This window comes from Ranitomeya variabilis, chromosome 2, assembly GCF_051348905.1.
Source record: "Ranitomeya variabilis isolate aRanVar5 chromosome 2, aRanVar5.hap1, whole genome shotgun sequence".
In the NCBI taxonomy this organism is placed as follows: domain Eukaryota; kingdom Metazoa; phylum Chordata; class Amphibia; order Anura; family Dendrobatidae; genus Ranitomeya; species Ranitomeya variabilis.
Window position 1 is genome coordinate 1,111,545,162 of NC_135233.1, and position 14,779 is coordinate 1,111,559,940.

Genomic DNA, 14,779 nt, shown 5'->3' on the forward strand with positions numbered 1-14,779 from the left:
CAAATTTGATTGGCTACTGGAAAATATGGAAAACTATATAATTACTGTTTTTACAGCCCATCTTTGAGGGTTTTAGTTTTGTGGCAGCGATGGAAGGTGTTCTTGTGAGGATTGCACTTAAATACGTGGCACTGAAATACGTGGCACTTAAATACGTGGCACTTAAATACGTGATACGTGGCACTGAAATACGTGGCACTGAAATACGTGGCACTTAAATACGTGGCACTTATATACGTGATACGTGGCACTGAAATACGTGGCACTGAAATACGTGGCACTGAAATATGTGGCACTTATATACGTGGCACTTAAATACGTGGCACTTATATACGTGGCACTTATATACGTGGCACGTATATAAGTGCCACGTATTTCAGTGCCACGTATTTCAGTGCCACGTATTTCAGTGCCACGTATATAAGTGCCACGTATTTAAGTGCCACGTATTTAAGTGCCACGTATTTAAGTGCCACGTATATAAGTGCCACATATATAAGTGCCACGTATATAAGTGCCACGTATATACGTGGCCATATATGTGGGGTTGAAGGCCCAGGCCAGGTTTATATAGATTTGGGGGTGTCTGGCCATTTGGCAACAAAATCCAGCTTCTGAGCATGCTCAGTGTAAAAAAACGTATTGCAGCGCTGCATTGCGTCGTACGACGTGTCCCGACGCATCCGTCGCTCATAGGCTTCCATTGTAGCCAACGACGTATGCCGCAGGATGCGTCGCGACACGTTTTTTAGGCGGAGACAAAAAACGCTACAAGCAACGTTTTTTGCCGACGACGTATCGCCAAATTTCGACGCATCCGTCGTAAAACGTACACGACGTATGTCAATCCGTCGCAATACGTCGCCAATACAAGTCTATGGGGAAAAAACGCATCCAGCAAAAACTTTTGCTGGATGCGTTTTTTCGGAAAAAAGACGTTTTGAGACGTAATGCAGTTAACGCTAGTGTGAAAGTAGCCTTAGTCATCACATTTTTGTGAAAACATCCTGTCCAGTTATGAAGCGACACCGATTGTGAATCAATTTCTGCCGCTGTTGTGCAAATGGAACAGACAACAGGTAGGAATGATCAGCAATTAGCAAGAGAACCCCAATAAAGGACTGCAGGGGGTGACCATGGACCATTTCTCTATGCTCATCCTTTTTGTCTGTTGTTTTGGTCACTTTCGCATTTTGTCATTGCTCTCACCCCTAGAGGTACTGTACAGTAGCATGAAGCAGTGTCTACAACCCACAGCAGTTGCTCAGGTAGTGCAGCTCCTCCAGGATGGCACAAATGTGAGCAATGGCAAGAAGTGTAGCTGTGTCTGTGAGCACATAGTGTCCAGGGCATGGGTCAGATACCAGGAGACAGGCCAGTGCACCAGGAGATGTGGAGGGGGCCGTAGGAGGGCAACAACTCAGCAGCAGGATCGCTACCTCTTTCTTTATGCAATGATGAGCAGTGCCAGAGCCCTACAAAATGACCTCCAGCAGGCCACTAACATCCATGTGTCTGCTCAAACTGTCAGAAACAGCCTCCATGAGGGTGGTATGAGGGACCGAAGTCTACAAGTGGCTAGCAAGACGATTGGCATTTGCCAGAAAACACCAAGATCGGCAGATTCAACATTGGCGCCCTGTGTTCTTCACGGATGAGAGCAGGTTCACACTGAGCAAATGTGACAGACGTGACAGAGTCTGGAGACACCATGGAGAGCGATCTGCCTGCAACATCCTTCAGCATGACCAGTTTGGCAGTGGGTCAGTAATGATGTGGGGTGGCATTTCTTTGGAGGGCCGCACAGCCCTCCATGTGCTCACCAGAGGTAGCCTGACTGCCATTAGGTACCGAGATGAGATCCTCAGACCCGTCCTGAGACCATAAGCAGGTTCAGTAGACCCCGGGTTCCTTCTGACATGTGACAATGCTAGGCCTCATGTGGCTAAAGTGTGCCAGCAGTTCCTGCATGATGAAGGCATTGAAGCTATGGACTGGCCCGCCCGTTCCCCAGACCTGAATCCAAGTGAACACATCTGGAACATCATGTCTCGCTCCATCCACCAACGTCACGTTGCACCACAGACTGTCCAGGAGTTGGCGGATGCTTTCGTCCAGGTCTGGGAGGAGATCCCTCAGGAGACCATCCACCGCCTCATCAGGAGCATGCCCAGGCGTTGTAGGGAGGTCATACAGGCACGTGGAGGCCACACACACTACTGAGCATCATTTCCTTGTCTTGAGGCATTTCCACTGAAGTTGGACCAGCCTGGAATTTGATTTTCCACTTTGATTTTGAGCATCATTCCAAATCCAGACCTCCGTGGGATATTGTGATTTACATCAATCATTTTTATCCAGTGATATTTAGGATGTGGGATTTTAGTGTTCCCTTTTCCCTTTATTATTTTGAGCAGTGTATATTATAGATTGCCGCCCGGCGCTGATCCATGTGGTGCAGCCATGACACCTCGGTGCCGGATCTTCTGGACTCCACCTAGTAAAACAGAATGTTCCGGATCACTTCTCTATTAACCCCTTACAGACCAGGCGGTTTTCTCCTCCCAGATCTTATTATTTTCCTGCCATGTGAGGGCTCGTTGTTTGTCGGACTAGTTGTAGTTTTCAGTGTGGAGAAAACGCGCAGCTGCACTGCAGGGTTTGGGTTGTGTTTCTGCGGCGCTTTCTCACTTTTTATTGCAGATTTTTGAGGACTGGTGGGGTTTCCTGGTCCGTCCTGTGTCCGCTCCGGCGTGCACTGTATGGCAGCACTATTTCTGGACTTCACCAGTTACACACGTGCGACTCCCACATGATCAGGGACTTATTCCGAGACCTCGCCGCTCACATTGTGACTTCTGTCTTGTTTTTTGCTCTTTTTTATTATAGCACCTGACCTCGCAGTGGACACAGCTCCATAGGGGACGTCTTATGGGAGATCTACTGCGGCAAACAACCGACACCTCGCCATTGCATTGTGCAGGGTGGCGATGGCCATCAAAAAAGACGGTTCAATCCTGCCCGACAGTGGCACGTAAGAGGTCGCATCACTATCGGCCGCCGGATGTGTAACAGGCCCCACACAAAGACTAGGCAGCGCTGGGCCCTGCTTGACTGACAGCCTCTGTGCTACGTGACTTCAGGCAGTGGAGCTGTCAGTCAGGCAGAAGTAGGCGGAGCTGCATGGGAATAGAGCTGGAGTGACGGAGGCTTCAGATCTACCATAGCACTTCAGCCTTATTTGCATATCAATTCCACTGCTGATTTCCCGGCTGAGTACAGATGTTGCTGGACTCATCTTTCAGAGATGCATGTAAACAGTTTGGGGTGAAGTCCTGCCGACAGTTTCGCTTTGACAGCAGATGATTACAGCGTCACTTTCCCCACCATTGGGGCCTGTAGGATCTCCGGTCAGGCTGGAGTCTCCCTCTACCAGGACGCTCCTCGCCCTGTCGCCCCATCGCTGGGCGATGTTTGCTCTGTGTTCTGCCGTCCTGTATCTGCCACATCGTACACAGGATGCGACGTCCTCCGCGGTCTCAGAACCAATAACGTCCCTCACATAATAATAATAATCTTTATTTTTATATAGCCCTAATATATTCCGCAGCACTTTACAGTTTTGCACACATTATCCCCAATGGGGCTCACAATCTAGATTCCCTATCAGTATGTCTTTGGAATGTGGGAGGAAACCGGAGAACCCGGAGGAAACCCACGCAAACACGGGGAGAACATACAAACTCCTTGCAGATGTTTTCCAAGGTGGGATTGGAACCCAGGACCCCAGGGCTGCAGTGCTAACCACTATAACCTTCATCTGGTGTATACGGTGAAGACATTGCAGAGCGGGGTGTCGGGGTCTTCACATGGTGAGGGGGGCATGTGTGACATTTGTGGGGTCCCTCGGGGCACACGGAGCAGGATGAGAAGGCGGAAATATTCTCACCTTCCCATTAGAAATATGTAAAGATGGATGACAGCGAGGAGGAAACAGTGACAAGTTACAACTTATCCGCAGACGCCAGTTTCCGGCCAGTGCTAATGGTGGAAAGGCCCCCAACAATCGTTCAGCACTTTTCTACATGGACGCCATAAGTGCGGCTCATGGGGTAAACGGGGAAGATTCGGCTCTGCTGCAACAAACAAGCAGCGCATCGTAGAATCCAGATCAGAAGAACACGGGGCTGAGCTAAAGGTGCTGGCCCCATCTCAGAACAGGGGTTACAGATGATGCAGTGCTGGCTCTGGCGGTGCAGGGATTACAGATGATGCAGTGCTGGCTCTGGTGGTGCAGGGGTTACAGATGATGCAGTCCTAGCATTGGTGGTGCAGGGGTTACAGATTATGTAGTGCTGGCTCTGGCGGTGCATGGGTTACAGATGATGCAGTGCTCACTCTGGCGGTGCAGGGGTTACAGATGATGCAGTGCTGGCTCTGGCGGTGCAGGGGTTACAGATGATGCAGTGCTGGCTCTGGCGGTGCAGGGGTTACAGATGATGCAGTGCTGGCTCTGGCGGTGCAGGGGTTACAGATGATGCAGTGCTGGCTCTGGCGGTGCAGGGGTTACAGATGATGCAGTGCTGGCTCTGGCGGTGCAGGGATTACAGATGATGCAGTGCTAGCTCTGGTGGTGCAGGGGTTACAGATGATGCAGTCCTAGCATTGGTGGTGCAGGGGTTACAGATGATGTAGTGCTGGCTCTGGCGGTGCATGGGTTACAGATGATGCAGTGCTGGCTCTGGCGGTGCAGGGGTTACAGATGATGCAGTGTTGGCTCTGGCGGTGCAGGGGTTACAGATGATGCAGTGTTGGCTCTGGTGGTTCAGGGGATACAGATGATGTAGTGTTGGCTCTGGCGGTGCAGGGGTTACAGATGATGCAGTGCTGGCTCTGGCGGTGCATGGGGTTACAGATGATGCAGTGTTGGCTCTGGCAGTGCAGGGGTTACAGATGATGCAGTGCTGGCTCTGGCAATGCAAGGGTTTCAGATGATGCGGTGCTGGCTCTGGCAGTGCAAGGGTTACAGATGATGCAGTGCTGGCTCTGGCGGTGCAGGGATTACAGATGATGCAGTGCTAGCTCTGGTGGTGCAGGGGTTACAGATGATGCAGTGCTGGGTCTGGCGGTGCATGGGTTACAGATGATGCAGTGCTGGCTCTGGCGGTGCAGGGGTTACAGATGATGCAGTGTTGGCTCTGGTGGTTCAGGGGATACAGATGATGCAGTGTTGGCTCTGGCGGTGCAGGGGTTACAGATGATGCAGTGCTGGCTCTGGCGGTGCAGGGGTTACAGATGATGTAGTGCTGGCTCTGGTGGTGCATGGGTTACAGATGATGCAGTGCTCACTCTGGCGGTGCAGGGGTTACAGATGATGCAGTGCTGGCTCTGGCGGTGCAGGGGTTACAGATGATGCAGTGCTGGCTCTGGCGGTGCAGGGGTTACAGATGATGCAGTGCTGGCTCTGGCGGTGCAGGGGTTACATATGATGCAGTGCTGGCTCTGGCGGTGCAGGGGTTACAGATGATGCAGTGCTGGCTCTGGCGGTGCAGGGATTACAGATGATGCAGTGCTAGCTCTGGTGGTGCAGGGGTTACAGATGATGCAGTCCTAGCATTGGTGGTGCAGGGGTTACAGATGATGTAGTGCTGGCTCTGGCGGTGCAAGGGTTACAGATGATGCAGTGCTGGCTCTGGTGGTTCAGGGGATACAGATGATGCAGTGTTGGCTCTGGCGGTGCAGGGGTTACAGATGATGCAGTGCTGGCTCTGGCGGTGCAGGGGTTACAGATGATGCAGTGCTGGCTCTGGCAGTGCAGGGGTTACAGATGATGCAGTGCTGGCTCTGGCAATGCAAGGGTTTCAGATGATGCGGTGCTGGCTCTGGCAGTGCAAGGGTTACAGATGATGCAGTGCTGGCTCTGGCGGTGCAGGATTACAGATGATGCAGTGCTAGCTCTGGTGGTGCAGGGGTTACAGATGATGCAGTGCTGGGTCTGGCGGTGCATGGGTTACAGATGATGCAGTGCTGGCTCTGGCGGTGCAGGGGTTACAGATGATGCAGTGTTGGCTCTGGTGGTTCAGGGGATACAGATGATGCAGTGTTGGCTCTGGCGGTGCAGGGGTTACAGATGATGCAGTGCTGGCTCTGGCGGTGCAGGGGTTACAGATGATGCAGTGCTGGCTCTGGCAGTGCAGGGGTTACAGATGATGCAGTGCTGGCTCTGGCGGTGCAGGGGTTACAGATGATGCAGTGCTGGCTTTGGCGGTGCAGGGGTTACAGATGATGCAGTGTTGGCTCTGGAGGTGCAGGGGTTACAGATGATGCAGTGCTGGCTCTGGTGGTGCAGGGGTTACAGATGATGCAGTGCTGGCTCTGGCGGTGCAGGGGTTACAGATGATGCAGTGCTGAATCTGGCGGTGCAGGGGTTACAGTTGATGCAGTGCTGACTCTGGCAGTTCAAGGGTTTCAGAAGATGTAGTGCTGGCTCTGGCGGTGGAAGGGTTACAGATGATGCAGTGCTCGCTCTGGTGGTGCAGGGGATACAGATTATGCAGTGCTGGCTCTGGCGTTGCAGGGGTTACAGATGATGCAGTGCTGCCTCTGGCGGTGCAGGGGTTACAGATGATGCAGTGCTGGCTCTGGCGGTGCAGGAGATACAGATGATGCAGTGTTGGCTCTGGTGGTGCAGGGGATACAGATGATGCAGTGTTGGCTCTGGCAGTGCAGGGGTTACAGATGATGCAGTGCTGGCTCTGGCGGTGCAGGGGTTACAGATGATGCAGTGCTGGCTCTGGCGGTGCAGGGGTTACAGATGATGCAGTGCTGGCTCTGGCGGTGCAGGGGTTACAGATGATGCAGTGTTGGCTCTGGCAGTGCAGGGGTTACAGATGATGCAGTGTTGCCTCTGGAGGTGCAGGGGTTACAGATGATGCAGTGCTGGCTCTGGCAATGCAAGGGTTTCAGATGATGCAGTGCTGGCTCTGGCAGTTCAAGGGTTTCAGAAGATGCAGTCTTGCCTCTGGAGGTGCAGGGGTTACAGATGATGCAGTGCTGGCTCTGGCAATGCAAGGGTTACAGATGATGCAGTGCTGGCTCTGGCGGTGCAGGGGTTACAGATGATGCAGTGTTGGCTCTGGAGGTGCAGGGGTTACAGATGATGCAGTGCTGGCTCTGGTGGTGCAGGGGTAACAGATGATGCAGTGCTCGCTCTGGTGGTGCAGGGGATACAGATTATGCAGTGCTGGCTCTGGCGGTGCAGGGGTTACAGATGATGCAGTGCTGCCTCTGGCGGTGCAGGGGTTACAGATGATGCAGTGGTGGCTCTGGCGGTGCAGGAGATACAGATGATGCAGTGTTGGCTCTGGCAGTGCAGGGGTTACAGATGATGCAGTGCTGGCTCTGGCGGTGCAGGGGTTACAGATGATGCAGTGCTGGCTCTGGCGGTGCAGGGGTTACAGATGATGCAGTGCTGGCTCTGGCGGTGCAGGGGTTACAGATGATGCAGTGCTGGCTCTGGCGGTGCAGGGGTTACAGATGATGCAGTGCTGGCTCTGGCAGTGCAGGGGTTACAGATGATGCAGTGTTGCCTCTGGAGGTGCAGGGGTTACAGATGATGCAGTGCTGGCTCTGGCAATGCAAGGGTTTCAGATGATGCAGTGCTGGCTCTGGCAGTTCAAGGGTTTCAGAAGATGCAGTCTTGCCTCTGGAGGTGCAGGGGTTACAGATGATGCAGTGCTGGCTCTGGCAATGCAAGGGTTACAGATGATGCAGTGCTGGCTCTGGCGGTGCAGGGGTTACAGATGATGCAGTGTTGGCTCTGGAGGTGCAGGGGTTACAGATGATGCAGTGCTGGCTCTGGTGGTGCAGGGGTTACAGATGATGCAGTGCTGGCTCTGGCGGTGCAGGGGTTACAGATGATGCAGTGCTGCCTCTGGCGGTGCAGGGGTTACAGATGATGCAGTGCTGGCTCTGGCGGTGCAGGGGTCACAGATGATGCAGTGGTGGCTCTGGCGGTGCAGGGGTTACAGATGATGCAGTGTTGGTTCTGGTGGTGCAGGAGATACAGATGATGCAGTGTTGGCTCTGGTGGTGCATGGGTTATAGATGATGCAGTGCTGGCTCTGGCGGTGCAGGGGTTACAGATGATGCAGTGCTGGCTCTGGCGGTGCAGGGGTCACAGATGATGCAGTGGTGGCTCTGGCGGTGCAGGGGTTACAGATGATGCAGTGCTCGCTCTGGTGGTGCAGGGGATACAGATGATGCAGTGTTGGCTATGGCGGTGCAGGAGATACAGATGATGCAGTGTTGGCTCTGGTGGTGCAGGGGTTACAGATGATGCAGTGCTGGCTCTGGCGGTGCAGGGGTTACAGATGATGCAGTGCTGCCTCTGGCGGTGCAGGGGTTACAGATGATGCAGTGCTGGCTCTGGCGGTGCAGGGGTCACAGATGATGCAGTGGTGGCTCTGGCGGTGCAGGGGTTACAGATGATGCAGTGCTGGCTCTGGCGGTGCAGGGGTTACAGATGATGCAGTGTTGGCTCTGGTGGTGCAGGGGTTACAGATGATGCAGTGCTCGCTCTGGTGGTGCAGGGGATACAGATGATGCAGTGTTGGCTATGGCGGTGCAGGGGATACAGATGATGCAGTGCTGGCTCTGGTGGTGCAGGGGTTACAGATGATGCAGTGTTGCCTCTGGAGGTGCAGGGGTTACAGATGATGCAGTGCTGGCTCTGGTGGTGCAGGGGTTACAGATGATGCAGTGCTGCCTCTGGAGGTGCAGGGGTTACAGATGATGCAGTGCTGGCTCTGGCGGTGCAGGGGTTACAGGTGATGCAGTGCTGGCTCTGGCGGTGCAGGGGTTACAGATGTGTTGTGGATTCTGTTTGTGGGCTCCCTCTGGTGGTTGCTGCTGGTACTGGGTGACTTTGGTGGGTTGCGGCCTTTGGTTTCCACCTGTCCATCAGAGGCTGGGTGTTTCCTATTTTACCTGGCCTTTCTGTCATTCCCTTGCCGACTATCAATGTATTCAGATGTGCTCAGTTTGGTTCCTGCCTACCTGCTCCCAGATCTTTCAGGATAAGCTAAGTGCTGATTTTCAGTTGTTTGGTTTTTTGTCCAGCTTGCTTATTATGTCTCTATGCTAGCTGGTAGCTCTAGTGGACTGAGGTTCTCCCCATGTGCCATGAGTTGGCACATGGGTTCTTGTAATCTCAGGATGGTTTTTTTGATTAGGGTTTTTTGCTGACCGCTCAGTCCCCTTTTGTATCGTTCTGCTTTCTAGTTTACAGCGGGCCTCAATTTGCTAAAGCTATATATATCATCTCTATGTGTGTGCCTTCCTCTCATTTCACCGTCAATACATGTGAGGGGGCAACTATATCTTTTGGGGTTCATTCCTCTGGAGGCAAGTGAGGTCTTATTTTCTCTGCAGTACTAGTTAGCTCTTAGGCTGGTGCGTGGCGTCTAGAACCAACGTAGGCACGCTCCCTGGCTATCTCTAGTTGCGTTTGTCAGGCGTAGGGCAGCGGTCAGCCCAGGTTCCATCACCCTAGAGCTCGTCCGTTATTACTTTGTACTTTGCTTGTCCTGTGCTATCCCTAGCCATTGGGGATTCATGACAGTATAGCCGGCCCACAAAGTGTTAATTGTTTGGGCTGAAGCAGGAGTAATAGAAGTGTTTAAGGGAAATTTTTTATTTATTTTTTTTTTTTTTTCCCTTCAGAGTTTTGCTGCCTAGCCCTTAATTGCTGTCTAGCTGCTTCTTACCTCCTCTTAACCCTTGAATGGCTCTGATCTTAGCTGTTTAACATGGATGTCCAGACTTTGGCTTCCAGCCTGAGTAATCTCGCGACAAAGGTTCAAAACATACAGGATTTCGTTGTTCACACTCCCATGTCTGAACCTAGAATTCCTATTCCAGAGTTCTTTTCTGGAGATAGATCTACCTTCCTGAATTTCAGGAACAATTGCAAATTGTTTCTTTCTTTAAAATCTCGCTCCTCTGGAGACCCTGCTCAACAGGTCAAGATTGTAATATCTTTCCTGCGGGGCGACCCTCAGAATTGGGCATTTGCATTGGCACCAGGGGATCCTGCATTGCTCAGTGTGGATGCGTTTTTTCTGGCATTGGGATTGCTCTATGAGGAACCTAACCTGGAGATTCAGGCTGAAAAGGCTTTATTAGCCCTCTCTCAGGGGCATGATGAAGCGGAAATATATTGTCAAAAATTTCGGAAATGGTCGGTGCTTACTCAGTGGAATGAGTGCGCCCTGGCTGCAAACTTCAGAAATGGTCTTTCTGAGGCCATTAAGGATATTATGGTGGGGTTCCCTGCGCCTACAGGTCTGAATGAGTCTATGGCTATGGCCATTCAGATTGATCGGCGTTTACGGGAGCGCAAACCCGTGCACCAGTTGGCGGTGTCTTCTGAACAGGCACCTGAGACTATGCAATGTGATAGAATTCAGTCCAGAAGTGAACGGCAAAATTATAGGCGGAAAAATGGATTGTGTTTTTATTGTGGTGATTCAGCTCATGTTATATCAGCATGCTCTAAACGCACAAAAAGGGTTGATAAATCTTTTGCCATTAGTACTCTGCAGTCTAAGTTCATTTTGTCTGTAACTCTGATTTGTTCACTGTCTTCCATTTCCGTCGATGCCTTTGTGGATTAGGGCGCCGCCCTGAGTCTTATGGATTGGTCATTTGCTAAACGCTGCGGTTTTAGTCTGGAACCTCTGGAAGTTCCTATTCCTCTGAAGGGAATTGACTCTACACCATTGGCTATGAATAAACCGCAGTATTGGACACAAGTGACCATGCGCATGACTCCCGTTCATCAGGAGGTGATTCGCTTCCTTGTACTGTATAATTTACATGATGTACTAGTGCTTGGTCTGCCATGGTTACAAACTCATAATCCAGTCCTGGACTGGAAAACAATGTCTGTGTTAAGCTGGGGATGTCAGGGGGTTCATGATGATGCACCTCCGATTTCAATCGCTTCATCTACTCCTTCTGAGATCCCTGCGTTTTTGTCTGACTATCGGGATGTTTTTGAGGAGCCTAAGCTCAATTCGCTCCCTCCTCATAGAGAGTGTGACTGTGCTATAGAATTGATTCCTGGCAGTAAGTTCCCTAAGGGTCGTTTATTTAATCTGTCACTGCCAGAGCATACTGCTATGCGGAATTATATTAAGGAGTCCTTGGAAAAGGGACATATTCGTCCATGTTCGTCCCCTCTGGGTGCAGGTTTTTTTTTCGTGGCAAAAAAAGATGGTTCCCTGAGGCCTTGTATAGATTATCGCCTTCTGAATAAGATTACAGTCAAATATCAGTATCCATTGCCATTATTAACTGATTTGTTTGCTCGCATTAAGGGGGCTAGGTCGTTCACTAAGATAGATCTTCGCGGTGCGTATAATCTGGTGCGGATAAAACAGGGTGATGAGTGGAAAACCGCATTTAATACGCCTGAGGGCCATTTTGAGTATTTGGTAATGCCTTTTGGACTCTCCAATGCTCCGTCAGTCTTTCAGTCCTTTATGCACAATATTTTCCGTGAATATCTGGATAAGTTTATGATTGTGTATTTGGATGATATTTTGGTGTTTTCTGATGACTGGGAGTCTCATGTTCTACAGGTCAGGAAGGTGTTTCAGGTTCTGCGGGCCAATTCTGTTTGTGAAGGGCTCAAAGTGTCTCTTCGGAGTCCAGAAGATTTCTTTTTTGGGGTACATTTTTTCTCCTTCTACTATTGAGATGGATCCCGTCAAGGTTCAGGCTATTTGTGACTGGACACAACCTACATCTGTTAAGAGCCTTCAGAAGTTCTTGGGGTTTGCTAATTTTTATCGTCGGTTCATTGCTAATTTTTCCAGTATTGTTAAACCTTTGACTGATTTGACTAAAAAGGGTGCTGATGTTGCTGATTGGTCTCCTGCGGCTGTGGAGGCCTTTCAGGAACTTAAGCGCCGGTTTTCTTCTGCTCCTGTGTTGTGTCAACCAGATGTTTCACTTCCTTTTCAGGTTGAGGTTGATGCTTCCGAGATTGGAGCGGGGGCGGTTTTGTCACAGAGAAGTTCTAATGGCTCGGTGATGAAGCCATGTGCATTCTTCTCTAGAAAATTCTCGCCCGCCGAGCGCAATTATGATGTGGGTAATCGGGAGCTTTTGGCCATGAAGTGGGCATTTGAGGAGTGGCGTCATTGGCTTGAGGGTGCTAAACATCGTGTGGTGGTCTTGACTGATCACAAGAATCTAATTTACCTTGAGTCTGCCAGGCGTTTGAATCCTAGACAGGCTCGTTGGTCGTTGTTTTTTTCTCGTTTCAATTTCGTGGTTTCATACCTGCCAGGTTCAAAGAATGTGAAGGCAGATGCTCTTTCCAGGAGTTTTGTGCCTGACTCTCCTGGAGACTCTGGGCCTACTGGTATCCTTAGGGATGGGGTAATATTGTCCGCCGTATCCCCAGACTTGCGACGTGCATTGCAGGAGTTTCAGGTGGATAAACCGGATCGTTGTCCACCAGAAAGACTGTTTGTCCCGGATGATTGGACCAGTAGAGTCATCTCCGAGGTCCATTCTTCTGTGTTGGCTGGTCATCCTGGAATATTTGGTACTAGAGACTTGGTGGCCAGGTCTTTTTGGTGGCCTTCCTTGTCTAGGGATGTGCGTACCTTTGTGCAGTCTTGTGAAGTGTGTGCTCGAGCTAAGCCTTGCTGTTCTCGGGCCAGTGGGTTGTTGTTATCCATGCACATCCCGAAGAGGCCTTGGACGCACATTTCCATGGATTTTATTTCTGATCTCCCGGTTTCACAGAAAATGTCCGTTATCTGGGTTGTGTGTGACCGCTTTTCTAAGATGGTTCATTTGGTGCCCTTGCCTAAGTTGCCCTCCTCCTCTGAGTTGGTCCCTTTATTTTTTCAGAACGTGGTTCGTTTGCATGGGATTCCGGAGAATATCGTTTCTGACAGGGGATCCCAGTTTGTGTCTAGATTTTGGCGGACGTTTTGTGCCAAGATGGGCATTGATTTGTCTTTTTCGTCTCCATTCCATCCTCAGACGAATGGCCAGACGGAGCAAACTAATCAGACCTTGGAAACTTATTTGAGGTGTTTTGTTTCTGCTGATCAAGATGACTGGGTTGCTTTTTTGCCACTGGCCGAATTTGCTCTTAATAATCGGGCTAGTTCTGCCACGTTGGTCTCTCCTTTTTTTTGTAATTCGGGGTTTCATCCTCGTTTTTCCTCTGGTCAGGTGGAGTCTTCGGATTGTCCTGGAGTGGACGTGGTGGTGGACAGGCTACATCAGATTTGGAATCAGGTGGTGGACAATTTGAAGTTATCTCAGGAGAAGACTCAGCAGTTTGCTAATCGCCGTCGCCGTGTGGGTCCCCGACTTCTTGTTGGGGATTTGGTGTGGTTGTCTTCTCGTTTTGTCCCTATGAAGGTCTCTTCTCCTAAGTTCAAGCCTCGGTTCATCGGTCCTTATAGGATCTCGGAGATTCTTAACCCTGTATCTTTTCGTTTGGATCTCCCAGCATCGTTTGCTATTCATAATGTGTTCCATCGGTCGTTGTTGCGGAGGTATGAGGTGCCCGTTGTTCCTTCGGTTGAGCCTCCTGCTCCGGTGCTGGTGGAGGGAGAATTGGAGTATGTTGTTGAGAAGATCTTGGATTCTCGTGTTTCCAGACGCAAACTCCAGTATTTGGTTAAGTGGAAGGGTTATGGTCAGGAGGATAATTCCTGGGTGGTCGCCTCCGATGTTCATGCGACTGATTTGGTCCGCGCCTTCCATAGAGCTCACCCTGATCGCCCTGGGGGTTCTCGTGAGGGTTCGGTGACCCCTCCTCAAGGGGGGGGTACTGTTGTGGATTCTGTTTGTGGGCTCCCTCTGGTGGTTGCTGCTGGTACTGGGTGACTTTGGTGGGTTGCGGCCTTTGGTTTCCACCTGTCCATCAGAGGCTGGGTGTTTCCTATTTTACCTGGCCTTTCTGTCATTCCCTTGCCGGCTATCAATGTATTCAGATGTGCTCTGTTTGGTTCCTGCCTACCTGCTCCCAGATCTTTCAGGATAAGCTAAGTGCTGATTTTCAGTTGTTTGGTTTTTTGTCCAGGTTGCTTATTATGTCTCTATGCTAGCTGGTAGCTCTAGTGGACTGAGGTTCTCCCCATGTGCCATGAGTTGGCACATGGGTTCTTGTAATCTCAGGATGGTTTTTTTGATTAGGGTTTTTTGCTGACCGCTCAGTCCCCTTTTGTATCTTTCTGCTAAAGCTATATATATCATCTCTATGTGTGTGCCTTCCTCTCATTTCACCGTCAATACATGTGAGGGGGCAACTATATCTTTTGGGGTTCATTCCTCTGGAGGCAAGTGAGGTCTTATTTTCTCTGCAGTACTAGTTAGCTCTTAGGGTACTGTCACACAGTACCATTTTGATCGCTACGACGGTACGATTCGTGACGTTCTAGCGATATCGTTACGATATCGCAGTGTCTGACACGCAGCAGCGATCAGGGATCCTGCTGAGAATCGTACGTCGTAGCAGATCGTGTGGAACTTTCTTTCGTCGCTTGATCACCCGCTGACATCGCTGGATCGTTGTGTGTGACAGCGATCCAGCGATGTCTTCGCTTGTAACCAGGGTAAACATCGGGTAACTAAGCGCAGGGCCGCGCTTAGTAACCCGATGTTTACCGTGGTTACCAGCGTAAACGTAAAAAAACAAACAGTACATACTTACATTCCGGTGTCTGTCCTCCAGCGTCTCAGC